Below are 23,434 nucleotides of genomic sequence, written 5' to 3' on the forward strand. Positions count from 1 at the left end.
ATGGGAACCTGAAAGCTGACAAAAAATTAAAAAATAAACAAACGATGGTAAGAATTTGTAAAATGTCTATACCTTCTCAAATGAGAGTAGGGTAGTCAATTGAATTTAGCCACATCTTTCTTATCATTAAAATAATTTTGTATATTGTTTAAGAATGTGACGTATTCAATATTCTTCCTCGTGTACGTCAATATTAATAGTGTGTGCTATTACGGGAATAATAAACATTTCCCGTCACATAGAGCCCGTCGATCCACAATTAGAGCAGTCTGACCAATTAGAATGAAAATAATTCATGTGTGCGTGAATAAATATAAATTTTGCCACGAGTTGGCCAATTATGCTGATATTTTACCCCTTGCGACATATTTACCATAAAGGGCAAACCTATGGTAAAATCACAATACATTCAATGCAAGCCTCAAGGATTTATTTCTTAAAAACAATCCATGTACTCACAATAATGCATCAGTATTTCGTACATATTTTCAACAAGACGCCATCTAGTTATTTTTAGCGATAAACTCCGAATAATAAGGACGTCCATTTTACCCGATATAAGCATAAATGTTCATATTCATGCATTCAGATGCACATTCTAGAACTACGATGTACTGTGAGCACAAGGGTTTCTAACACATTCCATAACCTAAAGTTGCGCATGATTTAACCTCCTTGCATGACAAATATGTCATTGTTTGAGCAGATTCAGTCTCCACTAATATTCTCTTCGTATGTAAAAAACCCTTATTTGCAGTGTCTCAAAAGAGTAAAATCACAAAAATATTAAACTCCAAGGAAATATTCAAAACGGAAAGTACCTTATCAAATGGCAAAATCAAATGATAAAACACATCAACTGTTATATATCTGATTCGATACAGGCTTTTGCAAATGTAGAAAATATAATCTGGTTTTATAGCGCTAAACCTCTCACTTGTATGACAGTCGCATCAAATTCCATTATATTTACAACGATGTGTTAATAAATCATACGTTATATGTAAAATTGTCAAAATAGGGGTACAGTAGCCATCACCGTGTCACAATTCCAATCAGAAAAAAAAACCAAAGAAGCACAAACAGCATATCAAATTTAACAACCACGTTCATTGCATACTTATTTTTGTATTTTAAATCAACCCATAAAGGATTCAAACATTTGAAGTCCTGTAACTGCATGGCTAGGTTCATATCAAATAAAGAGCTTGAAATAAAAAGCACAACTAGTCACTGTAATCAAACATATCATTAAACATCATTTTCAAAGGATAACATTTTACAAAATCACAAATCTGTCCTTCTTTCAGTAAATATTAACATCAGAGAAAACGCATATAATCTACCGTCATCATATCATACTTGGTACAAACACTTCACAAACCTCCGTATAAAGAACGATACATAGCTGGATCATGAAGATGTTCGACTAAACATCTTTCTAAAGGGTTGATTTCTATTCTTTCTACAGAATAAAGATGGCCTTCAAAAATAATATGTAATGAGATATATTCAACTAGTGTTGTCAATTAGATGTGGATTTGAAAAAACAATAAAGATCTACTGCTGAATCTTAGATTACACTCTCTGCAATTTTGAAGCAACATTAAGACCTTTGATTTTTCGACGCTTTACCCTACTATTCCCCATGCTCTATTACAAGGAAGCTATGTAACCAAAAGTGCTGAAGTTGATATGAAAAAGACAATTGTCTTGTTACGCATTGCAAATAAAGGACGCATAACGTGATATCAAAATGGAGAATAAAAGATTTGATTGTGGCTAGCACAATTGGAACATATCGGTGGTCAACCATGAAAGATATATACCAAAACGCTCAACTAAATCATGATGACGTTCGTTTAAACCGTCCACAAACTTGCTTCAACTTTACCACAATAGAGGGCTGTGTATACTTGGATCCATTCGTTATTCGTTTTGATAAATCATAAAACAATAATGGTAAGAAAAATAAGTCACATGATGTTATATATTTTAATGAAATCACAATGAGAGTCTCACCAATAAGGTGCTCGTTATCTACTTAAAATAACAACAAAGGCATCAATACAACAATTACACAAATACATTTACAAACATTGGTTTGATGCAAAAAATATATTAAAAATGCAAATAATCATGGAAAATAAGACGTTTAAAAAATCAACTTCATCATGAATAGAAAAAAGATGTTTTCAATCAACGTTTCTTGGACGATTTTATAATATGTCAAATCAGACCTATATTACAATCAACGTATTTGAATTGTATAAATTGAAACTAAAGGTAATGAATTTCGTATAATATATTTACTCTTTATTGACGATTTATGATTTTATAATGGTTAAAGTACATTTGCTAGTATTTTGGGGAAGCCAGCAACTATCTCTGCGGTGCAGTATTAGCTATTAGCATCATACCACTTGCTAAATGACAAAACAATTAAAACGTGATGGTAAACATGGTAAATGCAATGTGATACCCTAGATAAATAGAGGTGCTGCATCAGGAACTATCAAACTCTAACGTTATGTTTATCAAAATAAAGAGATGTGGTATGGTTGCCATCGCGACAACTATCTACAAAAATGCAAATTAAGTGGATGTTAGCAAATATTGGCAATCGTATGGTATTCAATAACTAGAAACCGCCAAACCTTATAATCCGCTGTAAAAAGCCCCGTCATGAAAGTATGTAATAAGTCCATTGAGAAAACTAACAGTGTAATAAAAAAAAAACATTTCACATATTAACACAATTATGACATAGATGAACCAACGACAACCACTGAACTACAACCATCTAAAACGGGACAATTACACAAGGAAGATTACAACAAGACCAAAATATGAAACATCAGCCGTAAACATCCCTCTTCTAAAAGACTGATAAAGTACGACAAAAAGCACAATACGGGCATGGCAGGGTAATAATACATCCTTTATCCATAACAACAAGATGATATTTAATACAGATCAAGAGTTTTTATAATTACCATTATTTACTGACTCCTAGTTCAAAACAAATAACAGCTAATATAAAAAGTATGTATTTAAGACTACAATATAGTGCAAATTCAATATACAATGAATTTAATGTAAAGACGTCAGAGAAATGCATAACCTTGTGCCCTGACAGCATACAGGTATCGACAGGTTGTAGTACCGTGAATTTAAATAATTATGTGTTTAACAATAATATTCAATATGATGCTAATTTACTAAAGAAAAAAGAAAAATATGTAGGACTCGGAAGTGCGATTGGGATGAAGAAGTGTGATCATTGTGACGCTGAAATGTGATGGTCTGCGCTGCTGAAGTGCAACTGTCCCTTTGCTAATGTGCGATGGTATACATGTAGTAAAATTTACAGATATTTAATTATAATGAAAACTTAATTTCTCTTAAGTTAGTATGTAAATACCAAACATTCATTTTTTTCTCCAGTTGCAGTAAAACATCTGTGATCTTTTTTACTACTTTTGTTCATCGCAACAACTGTATACATTTTTCGTCGATTTTGTTTTGTTTTGAATAAGCAAAAAATACTTGCATTTCAAATAACTGCCACATACAGTCAATGCAATTCGTACTGCTTTTAAAGAAAATATCTTGGGTGTGTAAGCTTTTTAAAAAGTATAATCTACACTACAACGTTACAATTAGAGCTCGAATTTCATCGGGTTATACTGTTGACTCTCTATCATTAAAAAAAAAGAAAAATAAAGCTACATACATGTATAATAAACAAAGTGATTTGTACTTGAAAAACACTGAACATTTGATTTGTATAATCTATCGCATTTTAGCGTAACCATCAACGCACTTCAGCGTAGCTAACAAGAATATGGCGTCTCAGTGCCATATTCGCACTTGATCAAAAGTAACATAAAAAAAATACCGAACTCAAAAGAAAAATCAACACGGAAAGTTCCTAATCTAATTCCAAAATCAAAAGCTCAAACACATCTGTCGAATAGATAACATCTGTCATATACATGACTTACATCTTTTTATGTAGAAAATGGTTGATTCAAAACATACTTCAGCGTTAAAGTATCGCCCAGCAGAGTGACCATAGCGGTTCGGGAAACTTTCCTACATATCTTTACTAATAACAACAATTTTCAAACATTTAATAGTTTGTTGACTTTTTACATTTTGTTATTTGTATTTCTTCTGGCTTCTCAATCATTATGTGAATTGATATCAACTGTGAAATGCTTGGTTAACATTTATGATAATGGGACTAACTACATACCTAGTCCATATTATGCCCGGAGGCAGGGACTAGGTGATACAAAAACACAATTGAATCAATTCAATTATATTTGATAAAAAAATTCAAGTACGTTGTTAAAAAGTTACTATTAAAATAAATTTCAAAATAATAGTTGTTTCATTTATTGTCAAAAGATTGTTGGACCATCAAAACAATTTTTATATATAGCCTTTATAATTATACATATATTCAATATTCAAATGTACCATGATGCAGTAGAAAACAATATAAAACACAGTATATCTGCATGTTACAAAATGTGATAAAAAATTCAGACTTGAATTCTAAAAAACATTAAAAACGCTAATTCTTACAAAGTTACAAACACAACACTAGCCTTACATATATTTCTTTTCGTTTAACCTTAGGGATTTCCTCTAGAGTAGTAGTAAAACGGGTTATTTTGGAACTAGATACATTTGTTATATATGCACGTGGAATCCTTTGGTGGTTTAAATGTAGTTACATTAAAAAAAATGTTGAGCTGTCAGTTTATCCAATGTTCTCTCAGTAACTACAACGTATAGTTTACAGTTGATTGTCATATAAATGATGATGGATCATATAAAATTATTTCAAATCATATATATATAATGATACATTTGAACATTTTCTTGTATGCCTATTTAATTTGAATGGCATTATTATATATTATATAAGATATGATATGTTGTCTAACATTGTTTTCAAGAAAATAAAAAAAAAAAAGTTATTGCGAGCAACCAAACTTATATAAGAGGTTTGTCTTATTCACACAAAGAAATTTAGCAAAAACAAATACGTAAATATTTAAGTTCGGACAACCATGACGTTGGAGTATTTAAATGGAATTAAATAAATGAGATAAAGTTAACAATAATAAATCGGAGACAATTTGGTATCCAACAGAATTTTAACTCTGTCATATATGCATGTCAATACTCCATGTCAAATCCCATGAAAGTTGTAGACATTTATCACATTACAACAAAATGGACAATTTCTTTTGAATCATTGGTAAATGTAATAAGTCTTTACTTTTCCTGACTCTAGGGCGGTGATTTAGCTCATGCAGTTTCTTATCTATAGTTTGTATTTATGTCCAATAGACCTGCAACTGTTTTGAATCGAGCGTAGCGATAATTGTCATGTGGACGAAATAGAGTTTGATGTACAAAATCTTAGCATGGTATCTTTGAAGAATTTTTACCCCGCATCTTCTTTAGTTAGTATATTTGTTAAAACTAAACCAATCACAAAAACAAATATCCAATCAGAAAGAACCTGGATTTAAAAGTCATCGCCATCCAAAAAAAACCAAACAATACAGATTTGTTACTTTTCGAAAATAGTCTTGGTAAGTACGTATTAAATATGTTCAATGGTAAAAAATCTGCAGAATATTGTCAACTTATATAACTGCCTCTGTAACAAAACATTTGAGGACCATTATGAAGAGGGAGCATCGAATTTAACGTTCTTATTCCATTTCCTATTGAATAAATGAATAACTAGTAATTGTTGTATGGCTTAACGTAAACTGTGCATAACAATGCATGCAGAAATAAGTGATTTTTGTTGTTAAAAGTTTTGACACACTTCTCTTATTATATGTCAACGTCTTTTGATACATACGAACATTTCATGTGTCACTGAATTTGCTTCATTTGTATCTCGGGGAGAGCAGCTACAGGTAAACGGACAATCAATTACCTTTAATACTCCAGATTCAATCAATGGTTGGACTTCGCATTTTCTGAGCCAAATGTAATCAGACATTTTCACGCTTTCTGTTGTGTTTGACATTCTCTTCTGACATTGGCAGCCATTAGACTTACTTTTACAATTATCTTTACCAATAGTGGAAGTATTCAGAGTAAGTGTTGCTGTTTGTGTTGAACTTGCATGATGTCCGGTTTGTAGATTCGTATCATAATCTGATTTAGCCGTTTGAGAGGATAACGATGAGGCAATGGTACCTGAAAGTTGCAGAAAATATATTCAGTTAGCAGATTTAGGACCATTAAAAAGGGCATGTGGGAAGCACATATACTATAAAAAGAGGGATACTATATAAAAGCGAAATCCAGCTAACAAAAGTCGACATACAACATACAACACGATCCTGTCAAATAACCTCATCATAGAAACCAGGATTCAAATTATGTATTTTTACGCCAGACTCGCGTTTCGTCTCCAAAAGATTCATCAGTGCGGAATGGTATAGAGTTCATCTCCACTTGTGTCAATCGTCGTCTTACCCATTAATGTGAAAGTTTTGAAACACTGTTCCTTACATTAAGGTCAGTGATGTGAACGAACCATAGAGGTTTAGTAAACCATTCGAAAAGACAGAAAGTATACGTAGACATAACTTAATTTGAGCTGAAAAAAATTTAACACAACAATAATTGGTCATTCATAAAACTGTTGATTTTGCATAATAACTTACAATAAATGTGACCACATTTTTTTTAAAGAGCATTATTTCAAAATTTGAATTCCACATGTTGTTTTTTTTTAGTTGTTGAAATAAAGCTACTGATTCATTGCCCTTTTGCTTTCTCTGTAAAATATACTATTCCAAGCTTGCATATCTATTTTGGTATAGGCTCAAACAGTAATTTCTTGTCAAAACTTAAGATTATATAATGATTTGTGGTAAAAAAAATCAACAAATCTTATATTAGTGCACCGGATCCAAGAAGTACGGTTGTACAAAAACTGGTACTTCTGATCTTCGAAACATGCAAAACATACCCTTCTATTTAAAACAAATGTTGAAAAGAAACTTTAACATGAGTTTTATCAGATTTATTTGATTCTAAAACTTCCCAATAATTTAACTTAGTATTAACTTAGTAGGAACTGTTTTGCTTAGAATATCTATTAATTTTTTTTTATATTCGTTCTGACCGGGCTCGAAGTATTTTTTTTTTGTCTTCACGTAAACTGTTCCTGCTAGAAATGCATGCCGAAATAAATCGATGTTAGTTGTTGAAAGTTTTGTCACACTTCTCTTATTATATTTCATCGTCTTTTGATATATGCGAACATTTCATAAGTTGCTGAATTTGTTTCATTTGTATCTCAAGAAGAGCAGCTACAGGTAAACGGACAATCAATTACCTTTAATACTCAAGAGTCAATCAATGGTTGGACTTCAAATTTGCTTAGCCAAATGTAATCTGTTAATTTCACGCTTTCTGTAATGTTTGACATCCTTTTCTGACATTGGCAGGCATTAGACTTACTTGTACAATTATCTTACCAATAGTTGAAGTATTCGGAGTAGGTGTTGTTGTTTGTGTTGAACTTGCAAGATGTCCGGTTTGTAGTTTCGTATCATAATCTGATTTAGCCGTTTGAGAGGATAACGATGAGGCAATGGTTGTACCTGAAAGTTGCAGAAAATATATTCAGTTAGCAGATTTAGGACCATTAACAAGGGCATGTGGGAAGCACATATACTATAAAAAGAGGGATACTATATAAAAGCGAAATCTAGCTAACAAAAATCGAGTGAAAACATACAACACGATCCTGTCAAATAACTTCATCATAGAAACTAAGATTCAAATTTTTTATTTTTACGCCAGACGCGCGTTTCGTCTCCAAAAGATTCATCAGTGCGGAATGGTATAGAGTTCTTTTCCACTTGTGTCTATCGTCGTCTTACCCATTAATATGAAAGTTTTGAAACACTGTTTCTTACATTAAGGTCAGTGATGTAAACGAACCATAGAGGTTTAGTAAACCATTCGAAAAGACAGAAAGTATACGTAGACATAATTTAATTTAAACTGAATAAAATTTAACACAACAATAATTGGTCATTCATAAAACTGTTGATTTTGCATAATAACTTACAATAAATGTGACCACATTTTTTTTTAAAGAGCATTATTTCAAAATTTGAATTCCACATGTTTTTTTTTTACTTGTTGAAATAAAACTACTGATTCATTGTCCTTTTGCTTTCTCTGTAAAATCTACTATTTCAAGCTTGCATATCTATTTTGGTATAGGCTCAAACAGTAATTTCTTGTCAAAACTTAAGATTATATAATGATTGTGGTGAAAAAATCAACAAATCTTATATTAGTGCACCGGATCCAAGAAGTACGGTTTTACAAAAACTGGTACTTCTGATCTTCGAAGCATGCAAAACATACCCTTCTATTTAAAACAAATGTTGAAAAGAAACTTTAACATGAGTTCTATCAGATTTATTTGATTCTAAAACTTCCCAATAATTTAACTTAGTATTAACTTAGTAGGAACTGTTTTGCTTAGAATATCTATTAATTTTTATTTATATTCGTTCTGACCGGGCTCGAAGTTTTTTTTTTGTCTTCACGTAAACTGTTCCTGCTAGAAATGCATGCAGAAATAAATCGATGTAAGTTGTTGAAAGTTTTGTCACATTTTCTCTTATTATATTTCATCGTCTTTTAATACATGCGAACATTTCATGAGTTGCTGAATTTGTTTCATTTTTATCTCAAGAAGAGCAGCTACAGGTAAACGGACAATCAATTACCTTTAATACTCAAGAGTCAATCAATGGTTGGACTTCAAATTTGCTTAGCCAAATGTAATCTGTTATTTTCACGCTTTCTGTAATGTTTTACATACTTTTCTGACATTGGCAGCCATTAGACTTACTTGTACAATTATCTTACCAATAGTTGAAGTATTCGGAGTAGGTGTTGTTGTTTGTGTTGAACTTGCAAGATGTCCGGTTTGTAGTTTCGTATCATAATCTGATTTAGCCGTTTGAGAGGATAACGATGAGGCAGTGGTTGTACCTGAAAGTTGCAGAAAATATATTCAGTTAGCAGATTTAGGACCATTAACAAGGGCATGTGGGAAGCACATATACTATAAAAAGAGGGATACTATATAAAAGCGAAATCTAGCTAACAAAAGTCGAGTGAAAACATACAACACGATCCTGTCAAATAACCTCATCATAGAAACCAGGATTCAAATTTTGTATTTTTACGCCAGACGCACGTTTCGTCTCCAAAAGACTCATCAGTGCGGAATGGTATAGAGTTCTTTTCCACTTGTGTCAATCGTCGTCTTACCCATTAATATGAAAGTTTTGAAACACTGTTCCTTACATTAAGGTCAGTGATGTAAACGAACCATAGAGGTTTAGTAAACCATTCGAAAAGACAGAAAGTATACGTAGACATAATTTAATTTAAGCTGAATAAAATTTAACACAACAATAATTGGTCATTCATAAAACTGTTGATTTTGCATAATAACTTACAATAAATGTGACCACATTTTTTTTTAAAGAGCATTATTTTAAAATTTGAATTCCATATGGTTTTTTTTTAGTTGTTGATATAAAGTTACTGATTCATTGCCCTTTTGCTTTCTCTGTAAAACCTACTATTTCAAGCTTGCATATCTATTTTGGTATAGGCTCAACTCAAACAGTAATTTCTTGTCAAAACTTAAGATTATATAATGATTGTGGTGAAAAAATCAACAAATCTTATATTAGTGCACCGGATCCCAGAAGTACGGTTGTACAAAAACTGGTACTTCTGATCTTCGAAACATGCAAAACATACCCTTCTATTTAAAACAAATGTTGAAAAGAAACTTTAACATGAGTTCTATCAGATTTATTTTATTCTAAAACTTCCCACTTATTTAATTTAGTATTAACTTAGTAGGAACTGTTTTGCTTAGAATATCTATTAATTTTTTTTTATATTCGTTCTGACCGGGCTCGAAGTATTTTTTTTGTCTTCACGTAAACTGTTCCTGCTAGAAATGCATGCAGAAATAAATCGATGTTAGTTGTTGAAAGTTTTGTCACACTTCTCTTATTATATTTCATCGTCTTTTGATACATGCAAACATTTCATGTGTTGCTGAATTTGCTTCATTTGTATTTCAAGAAGAGCAGCTACAGGTAAACGGACAATCAATTACCTTTAATACTCAAGAGTCAATCAATGGTTTGACTTCAAATTTTCTTAGCCAAATGTAATCTGTTATTTTCACGCTTTCTGTAATGTTTGACATCCTTTTCTGACATTGGCAGTCATTAGACTTACTTGTACAATTATCTTACCAATAGTTGAAGTATTCGGAGTAGGTGTTGTTGTTTGTGTTGAACTTGCATGCTGTCCGGTTTGTAGTTTCGTATTATAATCTGATTCAACGGTTTGAGAGGATAATGATGAGCCAATGGTTGTACCTGAAAGTTGAAAGAGTCAGCAGATTTTAAGGACATGCTAGAAAAAGAGGGATAATACATGAAAATAATAGCGAAACCAAGCTAACAAAAGTCGAGTGCAAACATACAACACAATGCGGTCAAAATTACTCCCAACAAAAACTAGATACAGAAGAGTTGAGATTGAAAAAAACAAACCTCTACAACAAATAATGTGCTACGGAATGGTATGCAGTTTTTTTTCCACTTGTGTCAATCGTCGTCTTAATCATTGAAGTGAAAATTCTGAAACACTGTTCCTTACATTAGGGAAGTTCAAAACCGAAGAAAAGAGCATGGGATTGTGGCGTCGACAATTGAAATATATAGTGGATATCTCAGTGCCCAAGATGTGTCACTGATACGAACGAACAATAGAGGTTTAGTAAACCTTTCGAAATTTTGACTTCAATTTTACCATTTTGCATCCTTTGTTCATTAAAGGTAAAACACGATATCATACACAAAAAAGTATATATTATCCCTTATTTTTATCTCAATGAAATAGACGCTTTCAGTCGCAAAACATCATCTTCTTATCGGAACATGACATAAAGGTTGATGCCATCTTCTTTTTCTTTTTAATAACACCTGTTTAATATATGCCTCATTATTAAAATGGAACAATCCGACAAGTTCCGAAATGTAGTTAGTTCCAGTCGAAGTCAATAATGTCTGACGAAATGATTCCCACCACACATACACATTTGTTGTGATTTACAAATAAAAACAAATAACTTCATGATTTAAGTTTGAGAGAACTTTTTGTTTCAACAAGATCTAGAGCTGTCTTTTACGAAGTTGAATTTTTTCTTTACAAAACTAAATATTTCCAGCTTTTTTGAATGAAATAAATTTAAAATAAATCTTTCAATATTTTTGGAAGGATTCGTGGATCTAATAGTAGATCAAGCTATATAACGTTATTTTTAAAAACAACTGTGTTAATTTTGGGCATTGGTGAAAAAGAAGATCCAGGTCGTCTTCATTGTAAAGGAAAAGATTAACTGTCATAGTTATCCTTTTTGGTGGGGTTAATGTTACTCAGTCTTCAGTTTTCGATGTTGTGTTTTGTGTACTGGTGATTGTGTTTTTTCTCCCTTATATGCCCATGGTGTTTCGATGTCCCTTTAGTATCTTTTATATGAGTGTCATGGGAGTATTTTGGGGTACGAAGGTGATTATTCAATAATTCATTCCAATGTTAAGCAGTTACATTTGTAATATAATGTGATTTACAAATAAAAACTATTGTGTTTGTTTGAGGCTTCGTGTCAAGGGAAAAGAATATATTCGGAGATATAATAACTGTTTATCTGACTTATTTAGTATAGTTTTTGTTTTTCTCGATAACTTTACAGTTGTAATGAGAACATTCTGTTTGCTTGATCATGCTTAGCCAATAGTCAGGAATAATAATTTGCTGAATCAATTATTATTTAAAAGTTGTGTTTCTTATTGTAGGTATTGAATTGTAGGTAATCGACTTTTTGACATACAAATTTAAATTAAGTGTTATGACAATGTCCATTTATTAAATATAGATATTGATAATGTTTTCAGTAAATTAAAAAATACACATATTTTTGTTTTACAAATATACACATTTACGGTACTACAATATGTCAATACCTATATTTTGACATTGCACAAGGTCGTGTTTTTTTTCTCTGACACTTTTGTCTTTACACTATATCCATTTGATGTTGCGTATGTACAGATTGATTTTGAAGCCTTGGGTACATATACTTTTATTAGTTGTTATTTGCTTTGAACTAGCTGACAGTAACTGCGAGCATTCTCAGATCTTTAATGAGTGTCTTTTTTGTTTTGGGATGGTATATATATATATATATACGCTGACAGCCCGGTCAGTGTTTTCGTTAGATGTGGTCTGCTTTGTATCAATCTGATAAGTGAAGCCTTTTTTCAACTGATGTTTATAGTGTAGGGCTTGGTGCTTGCAAACTACTTTAACCCTTTTAACTTCCTTATGTGCCTTTTCCAAGTAAGGAACCTGTAGTTCAGTGGTTTAATTGAATCTTATTCTTTATTACTTTGAACAATACAGTTGTTCATGTCTGTCATCTTTTTTTTTTGCAAATTGTTTTGTTATGAATTATGTTGTTATTTTCGCAATATAATTGTTTCACATACTTCATGTCGGTACGTTTCATAGCCGACAATACGGTGTAGGTTGTTCATTTTGTTGAAGGCCGTACAGTTGCCTATAATTGCTTTCATCCACTTCATTTAACCTTTGGTGGATAATTGTCTCATTGGCAAACACATATCCTCCTTATTATACTAGTTTATCCTTCTTAGTGCTTTTAATTGATGATATACTTTGACATTTTCTTTTTAAACTGTAGCTGCTTTTGAAATGATAAACTGCAACAGTTTTGTCTAAAATGTTTTGTGTGTGTTTAAGATTGAATATACCGGTTTTTTTTAAGTATGTTTTTGATCTAATTGTATGTACCATACACAGCCTGTAGCGTGTTTTTTTCTTTTTTTGAAATAATATTTTATTAAGTGGTGTCCGGATCATATATATTTACAGATGTTGTCTTAACTCTATTTATCTTTATTTTTTTTTCTTATTTTCCGTAATAAGAGTTCTGACTGTTAGAAAGGAATGCCTAAAGGCTTTACAAATGTGGGTCCCAGTTTGGCGTTATGATCAGTATTTGTACATTAAATATCCCTACTATATCCAAGTCCTTTTCATCAAATTTATAAATTTACATTGTTTATACGTCCTTCATGAGGATTCACATGTTTTTTTTTCAGTCAAATACTTAAGTACATTGTATGTGCCTTCGGTTTTATACTTGTTGTCATTTAGTCCAATCAAATGTCACGCCAATTTCATATCAGATCAGAAAAGAAACAAAAAGTTCCTACAAGAGAGGCGAAAGATACCAAAAAAACATTCAAGCTCTAAAACGAAAATAATCTGACAACGCCATGGCTAGAGAAAAAAGAAAAAGACAAACAGACATACAATAGTACACAAAACACAACATAGAACACTAAAACCTGAGCAACACGAACCCCCACCAAAAACTGGGATGATTTCAGGTGCTCTGGAAAAGTAAGCAGACCCTGCTCCACATGTGGCACCCATCGTCTTGCTCATGTTAATACGAACCCGGTAATAAGTCTAAATCGGTAGGTTACATTTCGGGAAAAGAGGAAAGGATTGTAGTTACGACATTATTGATATGTCCGCTATCATCTGTGTAACGGATATTCTATAATGATCAAACAACTCGTGATGGCGTCCTTAAAATTAACGTAGGGATGATTTCAACTTCACCATTTGGAACAACCTATTGGAAAGATCTGCATAAAAACGTGTCCCTTTTACTTATAAACAATCATTACAACATTAATTTGGATAACCATTGATCAGTGAAAGGATTGTAAGTCTCAATTTTCTTGTGTATTAATAGATGGTTATTGTTTCTCTGTATGTAATGTTGTTTAAATAGTAATGTCAAAAATATATATAAAAAAAAACGTCGGACTAAGGCCAGCTCAACTATCCACTTAATACGTGTTGCGCCAAAATTGACTTTTAGCACTATATTTGATAACGAAAATAATTCCTTGTAATTAAAATTGCTCTGTAGTTTTCCGTGACTAGTAACGTTGGAAATCGATTGATTAGATAGCAAAAATATACATCATGAAGCACTAGCATTATGTTAAGAAGCCGTTAATGTATAAAAACGATTCAAATTGGACTTCGCCTACTTTTTGTAGAGGATATTTTTACCAATTTAACTGATAATAGATCGAGAAAAAAGGTCTCCCTGATGAGGAAAACTGTTATCGTTAGAATCATATTTAAACGTTTCTGGTTTGTCATACTAAAGGTTTTCGGAATGTACCGATTGTTGACACCGACTTTGACAAAAATGAAAGGGGTCGCCTCTAATATAAATTTTACGGCGCAATATAATGTTTTGTGCAAATAAAACCTCCATCGGCAATAAGCAGCAAAACTTGAATTCAGAGTTTCCGTAATAGCACGTTTCAATCGTGATTGTCGTCACACTCAAACATATAATATATGAAGCCGGAAAAGTCCCCTTGAATGATTTTTATCTACGACAATAATCTTATTGTGTAAAAGTAAAAACCAATCCCATCTATTAAAAGAAAATTCTCTTGTTTCACAGATACGAAAATAAAGGAAAGTTTAATTAACAAGAGGGTGGGAGAAGAGGGTACAAATAATCAGTACTAATAGATATTACTTGACAACTTGTGCCAACTAGTTAGAGGTTGTGGCGGCCATTCTAACATTCTTCATGGGCCATCGGATTCAAGTTGGGAAAATGGCAACCCAGGGAAATCTATTTCAAGTTCGGCACTATCGAGCCAATAAGCGTTTGACCAAAATGTATCAACCAATCACAGGGCATGGATGCCACTTTTGTTTAATATGTTGGATTAATCAATCGCTGTTATGGCGGGAAAGCATAAAAAACATTTCAACATCTTATACCTATATTTATTGTTTGTGACGAGAAGTCGACCCCTTATAGTAATTGATGGCCATTTAGAAAATTGAATTGTTAAAAATGTCGAAATTACAAAATCGAACAAAACTAGCTATATCAGTTTAAACCCTCATTTTCATGATGTATATCCTTTTACTTTAATTGTTCTAACATGATAGACAGTAAACGATAAAGGCAATTGTCTGTATCTTTTTCTAATGTAAATAACTTCACCCATTTTTTTGCAGTGATAATGTTTTCTTCTGTAGTTTTCAACACGTAATTGCACTTTTTACAAGTATAATACTGTTGTTAATTATAATTTTATTTGGTAACAACATAGACATGATCGAAGGGTATGCACCTATTTTGTTTACTAAAGTTCTTGATTTTTCTTTTCTCTTCACTGTTATACGCATCATACTAGATCTAGTGCATGAAACGTAGAATATTACTGTTACTGTTACTATTATTTTTGAGATGCTTTGAACTTTTTAATTCATCCCTGAATCGTTTCATTTCCGAAAGGGTAAAAAATAATTGTTAATCTAGCACTGGTAACATGCATTTAATACACGCCGATTGAAATTATATTGTAAAAATGTTTCATATGAATATTTAAGAAACTGTGGGATTTATTATAAACAGTCCTAGTACATAGTTCATTTTGCAGATTTTAAGGCAATCAGGGAACAGGGGGAACAACATTTAAATGTGTTACCCTAAGTCATTCATAGTCATTGTTTGCCGATAATTTATGTCAAAGGACTTAAATATGACCTTAAAATGCTAGTTCCTGAGTACATTTTGTTCTGTTTGAGACGATTTCATTCTTTTTTCCTGTCAAAATTGGTGTAAACAGTCGGTACCGAGACTTTCCATTAACCTCTACTCATTTGATTATCAATTAAGATTAGTAAGATGTTTGAATTGATGAAGTCATTAGTTCGATCTCTTTCCTTGATAATGACATCACCCGATGCATCTTATCACCGAAATGTTCATTGATGCCATTGATTGAACACAATATGTGCTTTCCAGAGAAATTGATTACATAACGGGTTATCTGTCTGGTTTCTTTAGCTCAGTATATTAGTAATAGTCAATGGTGTTGTCTATTTTTTTCCAACATGACTTTTTAATGTCCTCTTCGTATATGTTTCCTCTTTTTAAAAACTAGATTACTCTTCTAGTAGGCATATAAGTACCATAAAAGCAAAATAACAAAAATATCAATCAGAGGAAAAGTAAAAAAGTAAAAAACTGAAATTTCCTAATTACATGACAAAATCATATGCTCAAACACATCAAACGAATGGATAACAACTGTCAAATTCCTGACTTGTTACATGCATTTTCTGATGTTGAAAGTGGTGGTTTAAACTACAAAAGTGCTGTACGGATGCCTGAGTTACAGAAAACAAGTGATAATAGGAAAATGAGTGATGGTAGGGAAAATGAGTGACTCATTTTCTGTTGTTAAATTAATGCCCTCTGGGGAAACTGTCCTTAATATTCTTATCCAAAACCTTCCCGAGCAAGTCTGTCGGCCCTTGACCAACCCTCGTTGAAGTCTATGATAGTGATGGTAAGGTTTTTGAGATCAGCTTGGGCGTGCCCAGGTGATCTCAAATGACGACTTACGGGGAGGTCGGGCTTGCCGGTGTAGTCACTACGATGACCATTTATGCGTTTATTGAATGGCTATTTTGTCTCGCGAACATACTGCATGCCACATCGACAATGAAGAAGGTATACAACATTCTGGGTTTTGCAAGTGACATTGCAAAATATAGTGTACACAGACCCAGTGGAGTGGCAAGTAAATGCTTGAGTATTCAGTATTTGTTGGCAAGTCAGACATCGTCTGTTACCACAGGACTTGCACCATCCTGCAATTGAACAGCTTTTATTAGAGGAGAAATCAGCTGTCACAAATAAGTCTTTCAAACTTGCTGGTCTCCGAAAAGCTAAGACAGGAGGTTTTGGAAAGATCTTGGATAATGTTGGGTGCTTGGCAGTAATCTGCCAATTGGCACGGATCAAACGTGAAAGGTTAGTAAATGCGGGATTGTATTTTAAAACAAACGGAACTATTTCGCTGCGCCCCTTCTCTGAGAGCTTGACTGTACGGGATACTTTTTGTACAGTGTTTGGGGTGACAGCTTTGGGGGAAAAGGTATATATACTGATGTTTATCTGTAGGTTTGAAGTAGAGGTGTGTTGATATGACACCGTCCTTTATAGTTGTAGTTGTGTCTAAGAAAGATATTTTAGATTTTGAAATTTCATATGTAAATTTAATTGACTGGTGGGCGTTGTTTGTATGTTTGATAAAATCATCCAGTTTTGTTGGGATTCAATCCATTTCATGTCAACATCATCGATGAAACGGAACCAAGACAGGAGTTTGGATAAAGATGTTGAAATGACTTGTTTCTCTAATGTGCCCATGAAAATATTGGCGTAAGACGGTATCATTTTCGTCCCCATCGCTGTCCCGTTTATCTGAAGGTAATGTTCACCATTAAAGGTGAAATCTTTGCATACTGAACTAGAGTAAGCAGCTGTACTAAACATTCGGAAGATGGTTCTAAAGTTTTACGCGAGTCCCATATTTCCTTACACGATTGTATTCCGTCATCACGAGTTATATACACATATAACTATGCGACCATGCTACGCACGTACCGCATTACAAACCTTAGTTGACTGAGTCAAATGAAAAACGACAAAGTTCATGGCAGACTAAATAATCGTTTCACTACTAAATGATTCAGAATGTGCTGGTAATGTTTTTTTTAAGGTTAATCTTAATAAAGTATCTTTAGGAGAGGCAGAACATACCACAGGGATATTCAAACTCGTACGTCAAAGACAAACTTTCCTGTCTTATAAGGACAAAAACATGATATCGTTTAAAACACGATTCCTATTGACGTGTCAATGTTTTATTAAAAATAAATACCTGTACACCTTTGGCAAAGCACTGAATATAAGCTGGTACAGTGTATTGTCCTCCACAAGCTTGTACTTAGAATGCGAACACAGTTTTGGTATAGATCCTTAGTATTTGTCATTTGCATGAAGTTTGGTTCCTCAGGATACCAGTTTGTCCATAATCCTAGTGGTTCATTATCAATCCATTCAAATGATAGATCTGTTGTATTCCATATCAATCCTATCCAAAAATCATTTGTCCTTTAATAGAAGTGAAAAGTTTGATTAATATATATTTCTCAATACTTACAAACTGTGAAAGCGTTGCATGCAGTTATTATAACAGTGAAATAAATTTTGATATTATCCTCAGAATCTTATTTTCTACTACAAAATAATCGATAAGCTAACTAAAGCTTCGAACTAACTATATCATGCTCTTTTACATCAAGTAGGAATTAAAACCAGCGAATATTTATCTTCATTGGTCGATAAGTGTTTTCTTTTGCCATCATATGATGTTGATCTTATTATTTACGTTTTTATTTAACGTCTTCTTTATATTGTATTTATTATTATGACTTGTGTATATGTTGTTTTGTACACCTTCCTTGTAGCTTTTGTTTATCTCTCCTGTATGCATTGTCCTTGAAATTATTCATAGGGGGACTTCCCCTACAACAAAGTTTATCTGGAGTCGTCTAACTGTTATTTCTTTACTTTATCATTTGTGTACCCATGAACATGTTTGCCCTTTAACATGTTCAATTAATGTGTATGTTGTATAATCTTTATTTGTAAATAATGAATTTTACATATAGAAAAATAGCAGTAATGTTGTATTCTGTTTAATTAGTTAATACATGTACTGTTTAATGTGGTACGTACTGTATAAGGGAGTGCTTTTGTGTACAATCTTAGTTTAGTCTTACAGAAATGTCATTAGTATAGTACCTATTTAATAGGTTTTTGCTTTCAATGATGTCTTGCTATATTTTTTGTACTTTTTTCTAGCAATTTCTCGTGTTTAATATTCTGTTTGTTGTAGTATTATCATACATCTATTTGACTTTTTACAGCATTATAAATGAAATAAAATAACGAAGAAGTAAATATTTCATATAATGTTTTATGACGCAATGAAGTTCTAAAGTACTTTTTTCATACCTATTTATCAACAGGATTGTAAAGGATAAAGCAGAAATAGCTATGTCTGCTTCATGTCATTACAGTGAGGATCGGATGAGAAAGTAACTTCCCATAAGGTGCATACGATCCTAGATGATGTGAACATATCTAAGAACGGTACGTATAAGGAATTGATTGATAGACAATGAAAAAAAAATACTTTACAGAGTCTCTAATGCTATATAGTTGAAGTCACTTCTTTATGGACGTCAGAATGAGTTGGCATGGTGGGTACGAAATACATGTGTCAAAGGAGTAGGTCCGGTAAGACCCCTTTTTGGCCCCAAAATATAACAGTTTACAAAATTGTTAAAATGTAAACTTTTAGTTATTTATTGGACAGTTGAATGCTTCTGCCACATAAATATGGGCTGTTTTTGACAATGCAATGCACATATATCGTGTTGTAGCGCCATTAAGTCATGCTAAATTACTGAAATCTTCAAAATTCTAGCATTTTAGTTCAATTTTAGACGGTTTCCGTGTAAAACGAAAGTGGCCGCATTCGTGTTCATCCTTAATATTGAAATGTAAGTTGTATTTTATGATGATACATAACATATATAAAGGTTGTGGATGAACACGGATGCGGCCACTTTCATTTTTGACAAAAACCATCTGTAAAGTGACATTTTTCAGCATATTTGGTAGATTTTTCATATTTGAGCTGGAATCGGATCGTTTTTAATGACTAAATCAGTTAAAATCTTTCACATAAACTAATTGAATCAAGTGAAATAGACACTTAAGTGTTTAAAAAGTGGTAAAAATCTTTCGTCAGATGAAACTGAAATTTGAGGCCAAAATGAGTCCTTACCGGACCTTCTCCTTTGACAATTGAAACATTCAATTTGTTCCCTTACATGTACGAGGAGCAGGAATTCCTTCACTGTTGCGATGCCTCTGAGTTCATAACCGGATTTGGTAGGAATACGTTGCTCCAGTGTTAAAATTGAAACATAATGGCATTTACCGTGATATACAAGTCACGTTCGATTTTGACGGTTTTTGGCATAAAATGTTCAAGAGTTATAGCCATTAGTCATGTTTAAATCTTGGAGTTGGTTTTGTTAAAATGTTGCCTCCAAGATTTATCTAAGGGATTTTTAATCAGCGGCTAACTCAAGCACGTATTGACAGAATCTTTTGTTCTCCTAAAATTTTCATATCATAGAGTCTACAATGAATCATAAACAACGATCAATTTCTAAATTTAATGAATACCGGTCAAGTTTGATTTTTGACTGTTTTGGCATTTAATATCTAAGAGTTATGCCCCTTTAAAATTACTTATCTGGGAATTTTTTGGGGGGTAACAACTGAAGTACTTTTTGTAGGAATCTTTTGAGTTTCTTAAATTCTAATATAATTATAGTAATAGAATTTATCATGAACAAAAACTACTATTGATTTTAACATTTGACGAATTTGACATTTACCGATATGTATGTTTTTACAACAAAAAATATTTTTTTTTACCTTTTATATAGTGCTGTGAATATTAATTAAAGTGGTTTCATTTGGTAAAAGAATGTAACTTAACTCAGAAAAACGTAACACCGTTGCGCTGTGACGTTGAAAAATCTTAAATTTCTACCTTTTTACTACAGCCAAGGAAAACGAGTTATAATATGTTATACATCAACAACGAAATGATTATGCTACCCGATAGCATTAAATTGTATAAATGCGAATGACTGTTTAAGTTCAAACACTTTTGGAACGAAACATTTGCTCAATACTTTCTTACCATCCATTTGCGGCGACATAAACTTTGACTTCCTCAAGTGTTTCTTGATCTTTTATAACAGCTAGATCCATCCCATCATTTATACAACTGTCGCGTCCATCTTTCCAGTTGAAAGGACCTGGTATGTACGAGTAACTGCAAGATTGACCTGAAAATAAATTTTAAAAAAACATAGATAAAATCATTTTCATAAAAAAATTCGCTCGCTCCCTCGCTCGCCCCAAATTTTTGGGTGCAGGTGTCCGAAGAACTAGACATGAAATTGGTATGGTTTAAACACTAATAATTTGATTTATCACTAAAATATCTTATAGATATAACGCTCCCTTCCCAGGCAAAGATTAATATCAATAAAATAATAATGTATATACTAGTAGTAGATCTTACCAACAATTCCTAAATTTTAAAAGGAAAGTAGACTTTTTAAAGAGTTGAGTGTTGTAAGGGTCTTTTATTCGATCAACATTTCTATAAAGTATATATCAACAAAGATCCCATTCTTATGACTTATCAAACATCTTTAACCATAACCATAATATTTAATTTGAGTTAAGTGTTTTTCTGTAAATTAAGCTATTAGTACTCTTAATTTAATTGTTTTAATATTTTTCATGTCGAAGCCTCTAAAAGCTGAATGCACTGTATATGTATTATTGTTGTTGAAGGCTTTAATTGTGTCTATAATTGCTTAAATCAATTTCACTTGAAACTTGGTGATAGTTGTCTCATTGACAATTATACCACATCTCATTATGTGTAAATCGTTTCCCTTACTAGACAGACACGTCGAGTGGATTGAGTTGATATATATTAAAATAATAGTCCCCAGGAAAACTTGTTCCCGGGCCTTAGTTCTTGTATATTGTCGCAGTCATGGAGTAAGCAACACGTAAGAAATAAATACATATAACATAATTATATTAAACAGCTAGTTCAGGACATTGCTGTTCCTATTTATATTTTGTTAGTTCTATCGAAAATGAACGTTGTAAGCAGTAATGAATTTGCAAGTTAATTGATCTTTGACGTTTTATATTAATAATAGTTATCAAAGGTGCCAGGTTTATAATCTAATACGCCAGACGCGCGTTTCGTCTACATAAGACTCATCAGTGACGCTCAGATCAAAATAAACGTGTTTCTCGTATCTCGTTTATATATAGATAAGACTGTTGGTTTTCCCGTTTGAATGGTTTTACACTAGTAATTTTGGGCCCCTTTATAGCTTGTTGTTCGGTGTTAACCAAGGCTCCGTGTTGAAGGCCGTACATTAACCTATAATGGTTCACTTTTATAAACTGTGATTTGGATGGAGAGTTGTATCATTGGCATTCATACCACATCTTCCTATATCTATATATAGCCAAGGAAGTACAAATCAGAAGAGCATTAAGGACCCAAAATTCAGCTCCGACTCAGTACTGGGCTGGTGATACCCTAGGGGACAAAACTTCACCAGCACTTGCATCAACCCAGTGGTGTAAATAGTTATCAAAGGTACCATGCTTATAATTTTTAAAATACACCAGACGCGCGTTTCCTCTACATAAGACTCATCAGTGACAATCATTCACATCAGGGATTCGAAATGTTATCGAGACTGCACTGTATCGCTGTAGTTTAAACATATTTCATTTGATCGAGTACAAATTGGATAAGATACAAGTCAACCAGACTTATGAAGTCTTTTCCATTTAACATTCATAACAATATAATACAAAACATATGTATGAGCATGCATATATAGAATGATATATCTATTTGATATTATATATGTATAAATTGAGGGTAAATTATATGGCCTTCCAAATACCGTTTCGATCCCTAACATCACTGAAGAGACATTTATTGTCGAAATCCGGATCTGGTGTTAAAAAAAAATATTGACACCATATTTTTGTGGCATAACATCTTGGGCACAAGTTTATTGTTTTCTGTTTAGTATTAAATTTATATTAAGATTCATTTGGTTACATCTGGTGATCAATTTTATTTGGCAATCGCCAAAGGCAGTCAGCAGGGTTAAAGAATATCAGTTGTTCGACCTGTTAGTCAAATGCGTTTTGTTAAAATATACTTTTTCACTTTTTTGGTCTTTTGGAAAATGTTTTATTTGTGCTGTATTTATACCCTTATTCAACGAAATCTGTTTTACATGCACACCAGGGGCGGATCCAGGATTTCCAGTAAGGGGGGGGGGGGGGGGGCGCAATGTTATATTTTCGAAAAATTTTGGAGTTTTTTTTTAGGTAAAACTATTGAAATATTCTTCTAAAGGGGTGAAATGTAGATATCTCGAACTATTGTGTGGTAAAATTAGCGAGAAATTAAAGTTTCAAGCTGAAACCGCCTTAAGCCACACCTGACAACAATCTACAGATAGACTGGCGGACAGACGGACGCAAAGTGAGACGAGACAGATCACAATTGCTCACTTGACCAATATAATTTTCAAACGAAAATTTCTACTTTTACCAGCGATTTTTAAATGTCCTTTCATACTATCTGTTTTTTACTTTTATGATTTTCGGAGG

This window comes from Mytilus galloprovincialis, chromosome 8 (genome assembly GCF_965363235.1).
Source record: "Mytilus galloprovincialis chromosome 8, xbMytGall1.hap1.1, whole genome shotgun sequence".
In the NCBI taxonomy this organism is placed as follows: domain Eukaryota; kingdom Metazoa; phylum Mollusca; class Bivalvia; order Mytilida; family Mytilidae; genus Mytilus; species Mytilus galloprovincialis.